We start from the raw sequence: 12,981 nt of genomic DNA, 5'->3' as shown, positions 1-12,981 counted from the left end.
AAAGAAAGCACAGAGCCCCAGATTTTATGTTGTCCTGGAGAGCTTGCAGAGCACTGGGGAAAGGCAGGTAGAGAATTCCCTGCTAGCACCTTCTCTGTGCCTGGGAAGCAGAAGTGTTCACATTGCTTCGCAGAATCGCTTTTGTGCAGAAAACATTAACACTTGTTCAGAACAAAAGAAAGCACAGAGCCCCAGATTTACTGTTGTCCTGGAGAGCTTGCAGAGCACTGGGGAAAGGCAGGTAGAGAATTCCCTGCTAGCACCTTCTCTGTGCCTGGGAAGCAGAAGTGTTCACATTGCTTCGCAGAATCGCTTTTGTGCCGAAAAGAGTAACACTTGTTCAGAACAAAAGAAAGCACAGAGCCCCAGATTTTATGTTGTCCTGGAGAGCTTGCAGAGTACTGGGGAAAGGAGGGCAGAGAATTCCCTGCTATCACCTTCTCTGTGCCTGTTCACACTGCTTCGCAGAATCGCTTTTGTGCAGAAAATAGTAACACTTGTTCAGAACGAAAGAAAGCACAGAGCCCCAGATTTTATGTTGTCCTGGAGAGCTTGCAGAGCACTGGGGAAAGGCAGGCAGAGAATTCCCTGCTAGCACCTTCTCTGTGCCTGGGAAGCAGAAGTGTTCACATTGCTTCGCAGAATCGCTTTTGTGCAGAAAACAGTAACACTTGATCAGAATGAAAGAAAGCACAGAGCCCCAGATTTTATGTTGTCCTGGAGAGCTTGCAGAGCACTGGGGAAAGGCAGGCAGAGAATTCCCTGCTAGCACCTTCTCCGTGCCTGGGAAGCAGAAGTGTTCACATTGCTTCGCAGAATCGCTTTTGTGCAGAAAAAAGTAACACTTGTTCAGAACAAAAGAAAGCACAGAGCCCCAGATTTTATGTTGTCCTGGAGAGCTTGCAGAGCACTGGGGAAGGGCAGGTAGAGAATTCCCTGCTAGCACCTTCTCTGTGCCTGGGAAGCAGAAGTGTTCACATTGCTTCGCAGAATCGCTTTTGTGCAGAAAACAGTAACACTTGTTCAGAACGAAAGAAAGCACAGAGCCCCAGATTTACTGTTGTCCTGGAGAGCTTGCAGAGCACTGGGGAAAGGCAGGCAGAGAATTCCCTGCTAGCACCTTCTCTGTGCCTGGGAAGCAGAAGTGTTCACATTGCTTCGCAGAATCGCTTTTGTGCAGAAAACAGTAACACTTGTTCAGAACGAAAGAAAGCACAGAGCCCCAGATTTTATGTTGTCCTGGAGAGCTTGCAGAGCACTGGGGAAAGGCAGGTAGAGAATTCCCTGCTAGCACCTTCTCTGTGCCTGGGAAGCAGAAGTTTTCACATTGCTTCGCAGAATCGCTTTTGTGCAGAAAACAGTAACACTTGTTCAGAACAAAAGAAAGCACAGAGCCCCAGATTTTATGTTGTCCTGGAGAGCTTGCAGAGCACTGGGGAAGGGCAGGCAGAGAATTCCCTGCTAGCACCTTCTCTGTGCCTGGGAAGCAGAAGTGTTCACATTGCTTCGCAGAATCGCTTTTGTGCAGAAAACAGTAACACTTGTTCAGAACGAAAGAAAGCACAGAGCCCCAGATTTACTGTTGTCCTGGAGAGCTTGCAGAGCACTGGGGAAAGGCAGGCAGAGAATTCCCTGCTAGCACCTTCTCTGTGCCTGTTCACATTGCTTCGCAGAATCGCTTTTGTGCAGAAAACAGTAACACTTGTTCAGAACGAAAGAAAGCACAGAGCCCCAGATTTTATGTTGTCCTGGAGAGCTTGCAGAGCACTGGGGAAAGGCAGGCAGAGAATTCCCTGCTAGCACCTTCTCTGTGCCTGGGAAGCAGAAGTGTTCACATTGCTTCGCAGAATCGCTTTTGTGCAGAAAACAGTAACACTTGTTCAGAACGAAAGAAAGCACAGAGCCCCAGATTTTATGTTGTCCTGGAGAGCTTGCAGAGCACTGGGGAAAGGCAGGTAGAGAATTCCCTGCTAGCACCTTCTCTGTGCTTGGGAAGCAGAAGTGTTCACATTGCTTCGCAGAATCGCTTTTGTGCAGAAAAAAGTAACACTTGTTCAGAACAAAAGAAAGCACAGAGCCCCAGATTTTATGTTGTCCTGGAGAGCTTGCAGAGCACTGGGGAAGGGCAGGTAGAGAATTCCCTGCTAGCACCTTCTCTGTGCCTGGGAAGCAGAAGTGTTCACATTGCTTCGCAGAATCGCTTTTGTGCAGAAAACACTAACACTTGTTCAGATCGAAAGAAAGCACAGAGCCCCAGATTTTATGTTGTCCTGGAGAGCTTGCAGAGCACTGGGGAAAGGCAGGCAGAGAATTCCCTGCTAGCACCTTCTCTGTGCCTGGGAAGCAGAAGTGTTCACATTGCTTCTCAGAATCGATTTTGTGCAGAAAACAGTAACACTTGTTCAGAACGAAAGAAAGCACAGAGCCCCAGATTTTATGTTGTCCTGGAGAGCTTGCAGAGCACTGGGGAAGGGCAGGCAGAGAATTCCCTGCTAGCACCTTCTCTGTGCCTGGGAAGCAGAAGTGTTCACATTGCTTCGCAGAATCGCTTTTGTGCAGAAAACAGTAACACTTGTTCAGAACGAAAGAAAGCACAGAGCCCCAGATTTACTGTTGTCCTGGAGAGCTTGCAGAGCACTGGGGAAAGGCAGGCAGAGAATTCCCTGCTAGCACCTTCTCTGTGCCTGTTCACATTGCTTCGCAGAATCGCTTTTGTGCAGAAAACAGTAACACTTGTTCAGAACGAAAGAAAGCACAGAGCCCCAGATTTTATGTTGTCCTGGAGAGCTTGCAGAGCACTGGGGAAAGGCAGGCAGAGAATTCCCTGCTAGCACCTTCTCTGTGCCTGGGAAGCAGAAGTGTTCACATTGCTTCGCAGAATCGCTTTTGTCCAGAAAACACTAACACTTGTTCAGAATGAAAGAAAGCACAGAGCCCCAGATTTTATGTTGTCCTGGAGAGCTTGCAGAGCACTGGGGAAAGGCAGGTAGAGAATTCCCTGCTAGCACCTTCTCTGTGCCTGGGAAGCAGAAGTGTTCACATTGTTTCGCAGAATCGCTTTTGTGCAGAAAACAGTAACACTTGTTCAGAACAAAAGAAAGCACAGAGCCCCAGATTTTATGTTGTCCTGGAGAGCTTGCAGAGCACTGGGGAAAGGCAGGCAGAGAATTCCCTGCTAGCACCTTCTCTGTGCCTGGGAAGCAGAAGTGTTCACATTGCTTCTCAGAATCGATTTTGTGCAGAAAACAGTAACACTTGATCAGAACGAAAGAAAGCACAGAGCCCCAGATTTTATGTTGTCCTGGAGAGCTTGCAGAGCACTGGGGAAAGGCAGGTAGAGAATTCCCTGCTAGCACCTTCTCTGTGCCTGGGAAGCAGAAGTGTTCACATTGCTTCTCAGAATCGCTTTTGTGCAGAAAACACTAACACTTGTTCAGAACGAAAGAAAGCACAGAGCCCCAGATTTTATGTTGTCCTGGAGAGCTTGCAGAGCACTGGGGAAAGGCAGGCAGAGAATTCCCTGCTAGCACCTTCTCTGTGCCTGGGAAGCAGAAGTGTTCACATTGCTTCTCAGAATCGATTTTGTGCAGAAAACAGTAACACTTGATCAGAACGAAAGAAAGCACAGAGCCCCAGATTTACTGTTGTCCTGGAGAGCTTGCAGAGCACTGGGGAAAGGCAGGTAGAGAATTCCCTTCTAGCACCTTCTCTGTGCCTGTTCACACTGCTTCGCAGAATCGCTTTTGTGCAGAAAACAGTAACACTTGTTCAGAACGAAAGAAAGCACAGAGCCCCAGATTTTATGTTGTCCTGGAGAGCTTGCAGAGCACTGGGGAAAGGCAGGCAGAGAATTCCCTGCTAGCACCTTCTCTGTGCCTGGGAAGCAGAAGTGTTCACATTGCTTCGCAGAATCGCTTTTGTGCAGAAAACAGTAACACTTGTTCAGAACGAAAGAAAGCACAGAGCCCCAGATTTACTGTTGTCCTGGAGAGCTTGCAGAGCACTGGGGAAAGGCAGGCAGAGAATTCCCTGCTAGCACCTTCTCTGTGCCTGGGAAGCAGAAGTGTTCACATTGCTTCGCAGAATCGCTTTTCTGCAGAAAACAGTAACACTTGATCAGAACGAAAGAAAGCACAGAGCCCCAGATTTTATGTTGTCCTGGAGAGCTTGCAGAGCACTGGGGAAAGGCAGGCAGAGAATTCCCTGCTAGCACCTTCTCTGTGCCTGGGAAGCAGAAGTGTTCACATTGCTTCGCAGAATCGCTTTTGTGCAGAAAACAGTAACACTTGTTCAGAACGAAAGAAAGCACAGAGCCCCAGATTTTATGTTGTCCTGGAGAGCTTGCAGAGCACTGGGGAAAGGCAGGCAGAGAATTCCCTGCTAGCACCTTCTCTGTGCCTGGGAAGCAGAAGTGTTCACATTGCTTCGCAGAATCGCTTTTGTGCAGAAAACACTAACACTTGTTCAGAACAAAAGAAAGCACAGAGCCCCAGATTTTATGTTGTCCTGGAGAGCTTGCAGAGCACTGGGGAAAGGCAGGCAGAGAATTCCCTGCTAGCACCTTCTCTGTGCCTGGGAAGCAGAAGTGTTCACATTGCTTCGCAGAATCGCTTTTGTGCAGAAAACAGTAACACTTGATCAGAACGAAAGAAAGCACAGAGCCCCAGATTTTATGTTGTCCTGGAGAGCTTGCAGAGCACTGGGGAAAGGCAGGCAGAGAATTCCCTGCTAGCACCTTCTCTGTGCCTGTTCACATTGCTTCGCAGACTCGCTTTTGTGCAGAAAACAGTAACACTTGTTCAGAACGAAAGAAAGCACAGAGCCCCAGATTTTATGTTGTCCTGGAGAGCTTGCAGAGCACTGGGGAAAGGCAAGCAGAGAATTCACTGCTAGCACCTTCTCTGTGCCTGGGAAGCAGAAGTGTTCACATTGCTTCGCAGAATCGCTTTTGTGCAGAAAACAGTAACACTTGTTCAGAACGAAAGAAAGCACAGAGCCCCAGATTTTATGTTGTCCTGGAGAGCTTGCAGAGCACTGGGGAAAGGCAGGCAGAGAATTCCCTGCTAGCACCTTCTCTGTGCCTGGGAAGCAGAAGTGTTCACATTGCTTCGCAGAATCGCTTTTGTGCAGAAAACAGTAACACTTGTTCAGAACGAAAGAAAGCACAGAGCCCCAGATTTTATGTTGTCCTGGAGAGCTTGCAGAGCACTGGGGAAAGGCAGGTAGAGAATTCCCTGCTAGCACCTTCTCTGTGCCTGGGAAGCAGAAGTGTTCACATTGCTTCGCAGAATCGCTTTTGTGCAGAAAAGAGTAACACTTGTTCAGAACGAAAGAAAGCACAGAGCCCCAGATTTACTGTTGTCCTGGAGAGCTTGCAGAGCACTGGGGAAAGGCAGGCAGAGAATTCCCTGCTAGCACCTTCTCTGTGCCTGGGAAGCAGAAGTGTTCACATTGCTTCGCAGAATCGCTTTTGTGCAGAAAACAGTAACACTTGATCAGAACGAAAGAAAGCACAGAGCCCCAGATTTTATGTTGTCCTGGAGAACTTGCAGAGCACTGGGGAAAGGCAGGTAGAGAATTCCCTGCTAGCACCTTCTCTGTGCCTGGGAAGCAGAAGTGTTCACATTGCTTCGCAGAATCGCTTTTGTGCAGAAAACAGTAACACTTGTTCAGAACGAAAGAAAGCACAGAGCCCCAGATTTTATGTTGTCCTGGAGAGCTTGCAGAGCACTGGGGAAAGGCAGGCAGAGAATTCCCTGCTAGCACCTTCTCTGTGCCTGGGAAGCAGAAGTGTTCACATTGCTTCGCAGAATCGCTTTTGTGCAGAAAACAGTAACACTTGTTCAGAACGAAAGAAAGCACAGAGCCCCAGATTTTATGTTGTCCTGGAGAGCTTGCAGAGCACTGGGGAAAGGCAGGCAGAGAATTCCCTGCTAGCACCTTCTCTGTGCCTGTTCACATTGCTTCGCAGAATCGCTTTTGTGCAGAAAACAGTAACACTTGTTCAGAACGAAAGAAAGCACAGAGCCCCAGATTTTATGTTGTCCTGGAGAGCTTGCAGAGCACTGGGGAAAGGCAGGTAGAGAATTCCCTGCTAGCACCTTCTCTGTGCCTGGGAAGCAGAAGTGTTCACATTGCTTCGCAGAATCGCTTTTGTGCAGAAAACATTAACACTTGTTCAGAACAAAAGAAAGCACAGAGCCCCAGATTTACTGTTGTCCTGGAGAGCTTGCAGAGCACTGGGGAAAGGCAGGTAGAGAATTCCCTGCTAGCACCTTCTCTGTGCCTGGGAAGCAGAAGTGTTCACATTGCTTCGCAGAATCGCTTTTGTGCAGAAAAGAGTAACACTTGTTCAGAACAAAAGAAAGCACAGAGCCCCAGATTTTATGTTGTCCTGGAGAGCTTGCAGAGCACTGGGGAAAGGAGGGCAGAGAATTCCCTGCTATCACCTTCTCTGTGCCTGTTCACACTGCTTCGCAGAATCGCTTTTGTGCAGAAAACAGTAACACTTGTTCAGAACGAAAGAAAGCACAGAGCCCCAGATTTTATGTTGTCCTGGAGAGCTTGCAGAGCACTGGGGAAAGGCAGGCAGAGAATTCCCTGCTAGCACCTTCTCTGTGCCTGGGAAGCAGAAGTGTTCACATTGCTTCGCAGAATCGCTTTTGTGCAGAAAACAGTAACACTTGATCAGAATGAAAGAAAGCACAGAGCCCCAGATTTTATGTTGTCCTGGAGAGCTTGCAGAGCACTGGGGAAAGGCAGGCAGAGAATTCCCTGCTAGCACCTTCTCTGTGCCTGGGAAGCAGAAGTGTTCACATTGCTTCGCAGAATCGCTTTTGTGCAGAAAAAAGTAACACTTGTTCAGAACAAAAGAAAGCACAGAGCCCCAGATTTTATGTTGTCCTGGAGAGCTTGCAGAGCACTGGGGAAGGGCAGGTAGAGAATTCCCTGCTAGCACCTTCTCTGTGCCTGGGAAGCAGAAGTGTTCACATTGCTTCGCAGAATCGCTTTTGTGCAGAAAACAGTAACACTTGTTCAGAACGAAAGAAAGCACAGAGCCCCAGATTTTATGTTGTCCTGGAGAGCTTGCAGAGCACTGGGGAAAGGCAGGCAGAGAATTCCCTGCTAGCACCTTCTCTGTGCCTGGGAAGCAGAAGTGTTCACATTGCTTCTCAGAATCGCTTTTGTGCAGAAAACAGTAACACTTGATCAGAACGAAAGAAAGCACAGAGCCCCAGATTTTATGTTGTCCTGGAGAGCTTGCAGAGCACTGGGGAAAGGCAGGTAGAGAATTCCCTGCTAGCACCTTCTCTGTGCCTGGGAAGCAGAAGTTTTCACATTGCTTCGCAGAATCGCTTTTGTGCAGAAAACAGTAACACTTGTTCAGAACAAAAGAAAGCACAGAGCCCCAGATTTTATGTTGTCCTGGAGAGCTTGCAGAGCACTGGGGAAGGGCAGGCAGAGAATTCCCTGCTAGCACCTTCTCTGTGCCTGGGAAGCAGAAGTGTTCACATTGCTTCGCAGAATCGATTTTGTGCAGAAAACAGTAACACTTGTTCAGAACGAAAGAAAGCACAGAGCCCCAGATTTACTGTTGTCCTGGAGAGCTTGCAGAGCACTGGGGAAAGGCAGGCAGAGAATTCCCTGCTAGCACCTTCTCTGTGCCTGTTCACATTGCTTCGCAGAATCGCTTTTGTGCAGAAAACAGTAACACTTGTTCAGAACGAAAGAAAGCACAGAGCCCCAGATTTTATGTTGTCCTGGAGAGCTTGCAGAGCACTGGGGAAAGGCAGGCAGAGAATTCCCTGCTAGCACCTTCTCTGTGCCTGGGAAGCAGAAGTGTTCACATTGCTTCGCAGAATCGCTTTTGTGCAGAAAACAGTAACACTTGTTCAGAACGAAAGAAAGCACAGAGCCCCAGATTTTATGTTGTCCTGGAGAGCTTGCAGAGCACTGGGGAAAGGCAGGTAGAGAATTCCCTGCTAGCACCTTCTCTGTGCTTGGGAAGCAGAAGTGTTCACATTGCTTCGCAGAATCGCTTTTGTGCAGAAAAAAGTAACACTTGTTCAGAACAAAAGAAAGCACAGAGCCCCAGATTTTATGTTGTCCTGGAGAGCTTGCAGAGCACTGGGGAAGGGCAGGTAGAGAATTCCCTGCTAGCACCTTCTCTGTGCCTGGGAAGCAGAAGTGTTCACATTGCTTCGCAGAATCGCTTTTGTGCAGAAAACACTAACACTTGTTCAGAACGAAAGAAAGCACAGAGCCCCAGATTTTATGTTGTCCTGGAGAGCTTGCAGAGCACTGGGGAAAGGCAGGCAGAGAATTCCCTGCTAGCACCTTCTCTGTGCCTGGGAAGCAGAAGTGTTCACATTGCTTCTCAGAATCGATTTTGTGCAGAAAACAGTAACACTTGATCAGAACGAAAGAAAGCACAGAGCCCCAGATTTTATGTTGTCCTGGAGAGCTTGCAGAGCACTGGGGAAAGGCAGGCAGAGAATTCCCTGCTAGCACCTTCTCTGTGCCTGGGAAGCAGAAGTGTTCACATTGCTTCTCAGAATCGATTTTGTGCAGAAAACAGTAACACTTGATCAGAACGAAAGAAAGCACAGAGCCCCAGATTTTATGTTGTCCTGGAGAGCTTGCAGAGCACTGGGGAAAGGCAGGTAGAGAATTCCCTGCTAGCACCTTCTCTGTGCCTGGGAAGCAGAAGTGTTCACATTGCTTCGCAGAATCGCTTTTGTGCAGAAAACAGTAACACTTGTTCAGAACGAAAGAAAGCACAGAGCCCCAGATTTTATGTTGTCCTGGAGAGCTTGCAGAGCACTGGGGAAAGGCAGGCAGAGAATTCCCTGCTAGCACCTTCTCTGTGCCTGGGAAGCAGAAGTGTTCACATTGCTTCTCAGAATCGATTTTGTGCAGAAAACAGTAACACTTGATCAGAACGAAAGAAAGCACAGAGCCCCAGATTTTATGTTGTCCTGGAGAGCTTGCAGAGCACTGGGGAAAGGCAGGCAGAGAATTCCCTGCTAGCACCTTCTCTGTGCCTGGGAAGCAGAAGTGTTCACATTGCTTCTCAGAATCGATTTTGTGCAGAAAACAGTAACACTTGATCAGAACGAAAGAAAGCACAGAGCCCCAGATTTTATGTTGTCCTGGAGAGCTTGCAGAGCACTGGGGAAAGGCAGGTAGAGAATTCCCTGCTAGCACCTTCTCTGTGCCTGGGAAGCAGAAGTGTTCACATTGCTTCGCAGAATCGCTTTTGTGCAGAAAAAAGTAACACTTGTTCAGAACGAAAGAAAGCACAGAGCCCCAGATTTTATGTTGTCCTGGAGAGCTTGCAGAGCACTGGGGAAGGGCAGGTAGAGAATTCCCTGCTAGCACCTTCTCTGTGCCTGGGAAGCAGAAGTGTTCACATTGCTTCGCAGAATCGCTTTTGTGCAGAAAACAGTAACACTTGTTCAGAACGAAAGAAAGCACAGAGCCCCAGATTTATTGTTGTCCTGGAGAGCTTGCAGAGCACTGGGGAAAGGCAGGCAGAGAATTCCCTGCTAGCACCTTCTCTGTGCCTGGGAAGCAGAAGTGTTCACATTGCTTCTCAGAATCGATTTTGTGCAGAAAACAGTAACACTTGATCAGAACGAAAGAAAGCACAGAGCCCCAGATTTTATGTTGTCCTGGAGAGCTTGCAGAGCACTGGGGAAAGGCAGGTAGAGAATTCCCTGCTAGCACCTTCTCTGTGCCTGTTCACACTGCTTCGCAGAATCGCTTTTGTGCAGAAAACAGTAACACTTGTTCAGAACGAAAGAAAGCACAGAGCCCCAGATTTTATGTTGTCCTGGAGAGCTTGCAGAGCACTGGGGAAAGGCAGGCAGAGAATTCCCTGCTAGCACCTTCTCTGTGCCTGGGAAGCAGAAGTGTTCACATTGCTTCGCAGAATCGCTTTTGTGCAGAAAACAGTAACACTTGTTCAGAACGAAAGAAAGCACAGAGCCCCAGATTTACTGTTGTCCTGGAGAGCTTGCAGAGCACTGGGGAAAGGCAGGCAGAGAATTCCCTGCTAGCACCTTCTCTGTTCCTGGGAAGCAGAAGTGTTCACATTGCTTCGCAGAATCGCTTTTCTGCAGAAAACAGTAACACTTGATCAGAACGAAAGAAAGCACAGAGCCCCAGATTTTATGTTGTCCTGGAGAGCTTGCAGAGCACTGGGGAAAGGCAGGTAGAGAATTCCCTGCTAGCACCTTCTCTGTGCCTGGGAAGCAGAAGTGTTCACATTGCTTCGCAGAATCGCTTTTGTGCAGAAAACAGTAACACTTGTTCAGAACGAAAGAAAGCACAGAGCCCCAGATTTACTGTTGTCCTGGAGAGCTTGCAGAGCACTGGGGAAAGGCAGGCAGAGAATTCCCTGCTAGCACCTTCTCTGTGCCTGGGAAGCAGAAGTGTTCACATTGCTTCGCAGAATCGCTTTTGTGCAGAAAACAGTAACACTTGTTCAGAACGAAAGAAAGCACAGAGCCCCAGATTTTATGTTGTCCTGGAGAGCTTGCAGAGCACTGGGGAAAGGCAGGCAGAGAATTCCCTGCTAGCACCTTCTCTGTGCCTGGGAAGCAGAAGTGTTCACATTGCTTCGCAGAATCGCTTTTGTGCAGAAAACACTAACACTTGTTCAGAACAAAAGAAAACACAGAGCCCCAGATTTTATGTTGTCCTGGAGAGCTTGCAGAGCACTGGGGAAAGGCAGGCAGAGAATTCCCTGCTAGCACCTTCTCTGTGCCTGGGAAGCAGAAGTGTTCACATTGCTTCGCAGAATCGCTTTTGTGCAGAAAACAGTAACACTTGATCAGAACGAAAGAAAGCACAGAGCCCCAGATTTTATGTTGTCCTGGAGAGCTTGCAGAGCACTGGGGAAAGGCAGGCAGAGAATTCCCTGCTAGCACCTTCTCTGTGCCTGGGAAGCAGAAGTGTTCACATTGCTTCGCAGAATCGCTTTTGTGCAGAAAACAGTAACACTTGATCAGAACGAAAGAAAGCACAGAGCCCCAGATTTTATGTTGTCCTGGAGAACTTGCAGAGCACTGGGGAAAGGCAGGTAGAGAATTCCCTGCTAGCACCTTCTCTGTGCCTGGGAAGCAGAAGTGTTCACATTGCTTCGCAGAATCGCTTTTGTGCAGAAAACAGTAACACTTGTTCAGAACGAAAGAAAGCACAGAGCCCCAGATTTTATGTTGTCCTGGAGAGCTTGCAGAGCACTGGGGAAAGGCAGGCAGAGAATTCCCTGCTAGCACCTTCTCTGTGCCTGGGAAGCAGAAGTGTTCACATTGCTTCGCAGAATCGCTTTTGTGCAGAAAACAGTAACACTTGTTCAGAACGAAAGAAAGCACAGAGCCCCAGATTTTATGTTGTCCTGGAGAGCTTGCAGAGCACTGGGGAAAGGCAGGCAGAGAATTCCCTGCTAGCACCTTCTCTGTGCCTGTTCACATTGCTTCGCAGAATCGCTTTTGTGCAGAAAACAGTAACACTTGTTCAGAACGAAAGAAAGCACAGAGCCCCAGATTTTATGTTGTCCTGGAGAGCTTGCAGAGCACTGGGGAAAGGCAGGTAGAGAATTCCCTGCTAGCACCTTCTCTGTGCCTGGGAAGCAGAAGTGTTCACATTGCTTCGCAGAATCGCTTTTGTGCAGAAAACATTAACACTTGTTCAGAACAAAAGAAAGCACAGAGCCCCAGATTTACTGTTGTCCTGGAGAGCTTGCAGAGCACTGGGGAAAGGCAGGTAGAGAATTCCCTGCTAGCACCTTCTCTGTGCCTGGGAAGCAGAAGTGTTCACATTGCTTCGCAGAATCGCTTTTGTGCAGAAAAGAGTAACACGTGTTCAGAACAAAAGAAAGCACAGAGCCCCAGATTTTATGTTGTCCTGGAGAGCTTGCAGAGCACTGGGGAAAGGAGGGCAGAGAATTCCCTGCTATCACCTTCTCTGTGCCTGTTCACACTGCTTCGCAGAATCGCTTTTGTGCAGAAAACAGTAACACTTGTTCAGAACGAAAGAAAGCACAGAGCCCCAGATTTTATGTTGTCCTGGAGAGCTTGCAGAGCACTGGGGAAAGGCAGGCAGAGAATTCCCTGCTAGCACCTTCTCTGTGCCTGGGAAGCAGAAGTGTTCACATTGCTTCGCAGAATCGCTTTTGTGCAGAAAACAGTAACACTTGATCAGAATGAAAGAAAGCACAGAGCCCCAGATTTTATGTTGTCCTGGAGAGCTTGCAGAGCACTGGGGAAAGGCAGGCAGAGAATTCCCTGCTAGCACCTTCTCTGTGCCTGGGAAGCAGAAGTGTTCACATTGCTTCGCAGAATCGCTTTTGTGCAGAAAAAAGTAACACTTGTTCAGAACAAAAGAAAGCACAGAGCCCCAGATTTTATGTTGTCCTGGAGAGCTTGCAGAGCACTGGGGAAGGGCAGGTAGAGAATTCCCTGCTAGCACCTTCTCTGTGCCTGTTCACATTGCTTCGCAGAATCGCTTTTGTGCAGAAAACAGTAACACTTGTTCAGAACGAAAGAAAGCACAGAGCCCCAGATTTTATGTTGTCCTGGAGAGCTTGCAGAGCACTGGGGAAAGGCAGGCAGAGAATTCCCTGCTAGCACCTTCTCTGTGCCTGGGAAGCAGAAGTGTTCACATTGCTTCGCAGAATCGCTTTTGTGCAGAAAACAGTAACACTTGTTCAGAACGAAAGAAAGCACAGAGCCCCAGATTTTATGTTGTCCTGGAGAGCTTGCAGAGCACTGGGGAAAGGCAGGTAGAGAATTCCCTGCTAGCACCTTCTCTGTGCTTGGGAAGCAGAAGTGTTCACATTGCTTCGCAGAATCGCTTTTGTGCAGAAAAAAGTAACACTTGTTCAGAACAAAAGAAAGCACAGAGCCCCAGATTTTATGTTGTCCTGGAGAGCTTGCAGAGCACTGGGGAAGGGCAGGTAGAGAATTCCCTGCTAGC

The sequence above is a fragment of the Strix uralensis genome, chromosome 5 (genome assembly GCF_047716275.1).
Source record: "Strix uralensis isolate ZFMK-TIS-50842 chromosome 5, bStrUra1, whole genome shotgun sequence".
NCBI classification, from domain to species: Eukaryota; Metazoa; Chordata; class Aves; order Strigiformes; family Strigidae; genus Strix; species Strix uralensis.
This window is presented reverse-complemented; position numbering follows the sequence as displayed.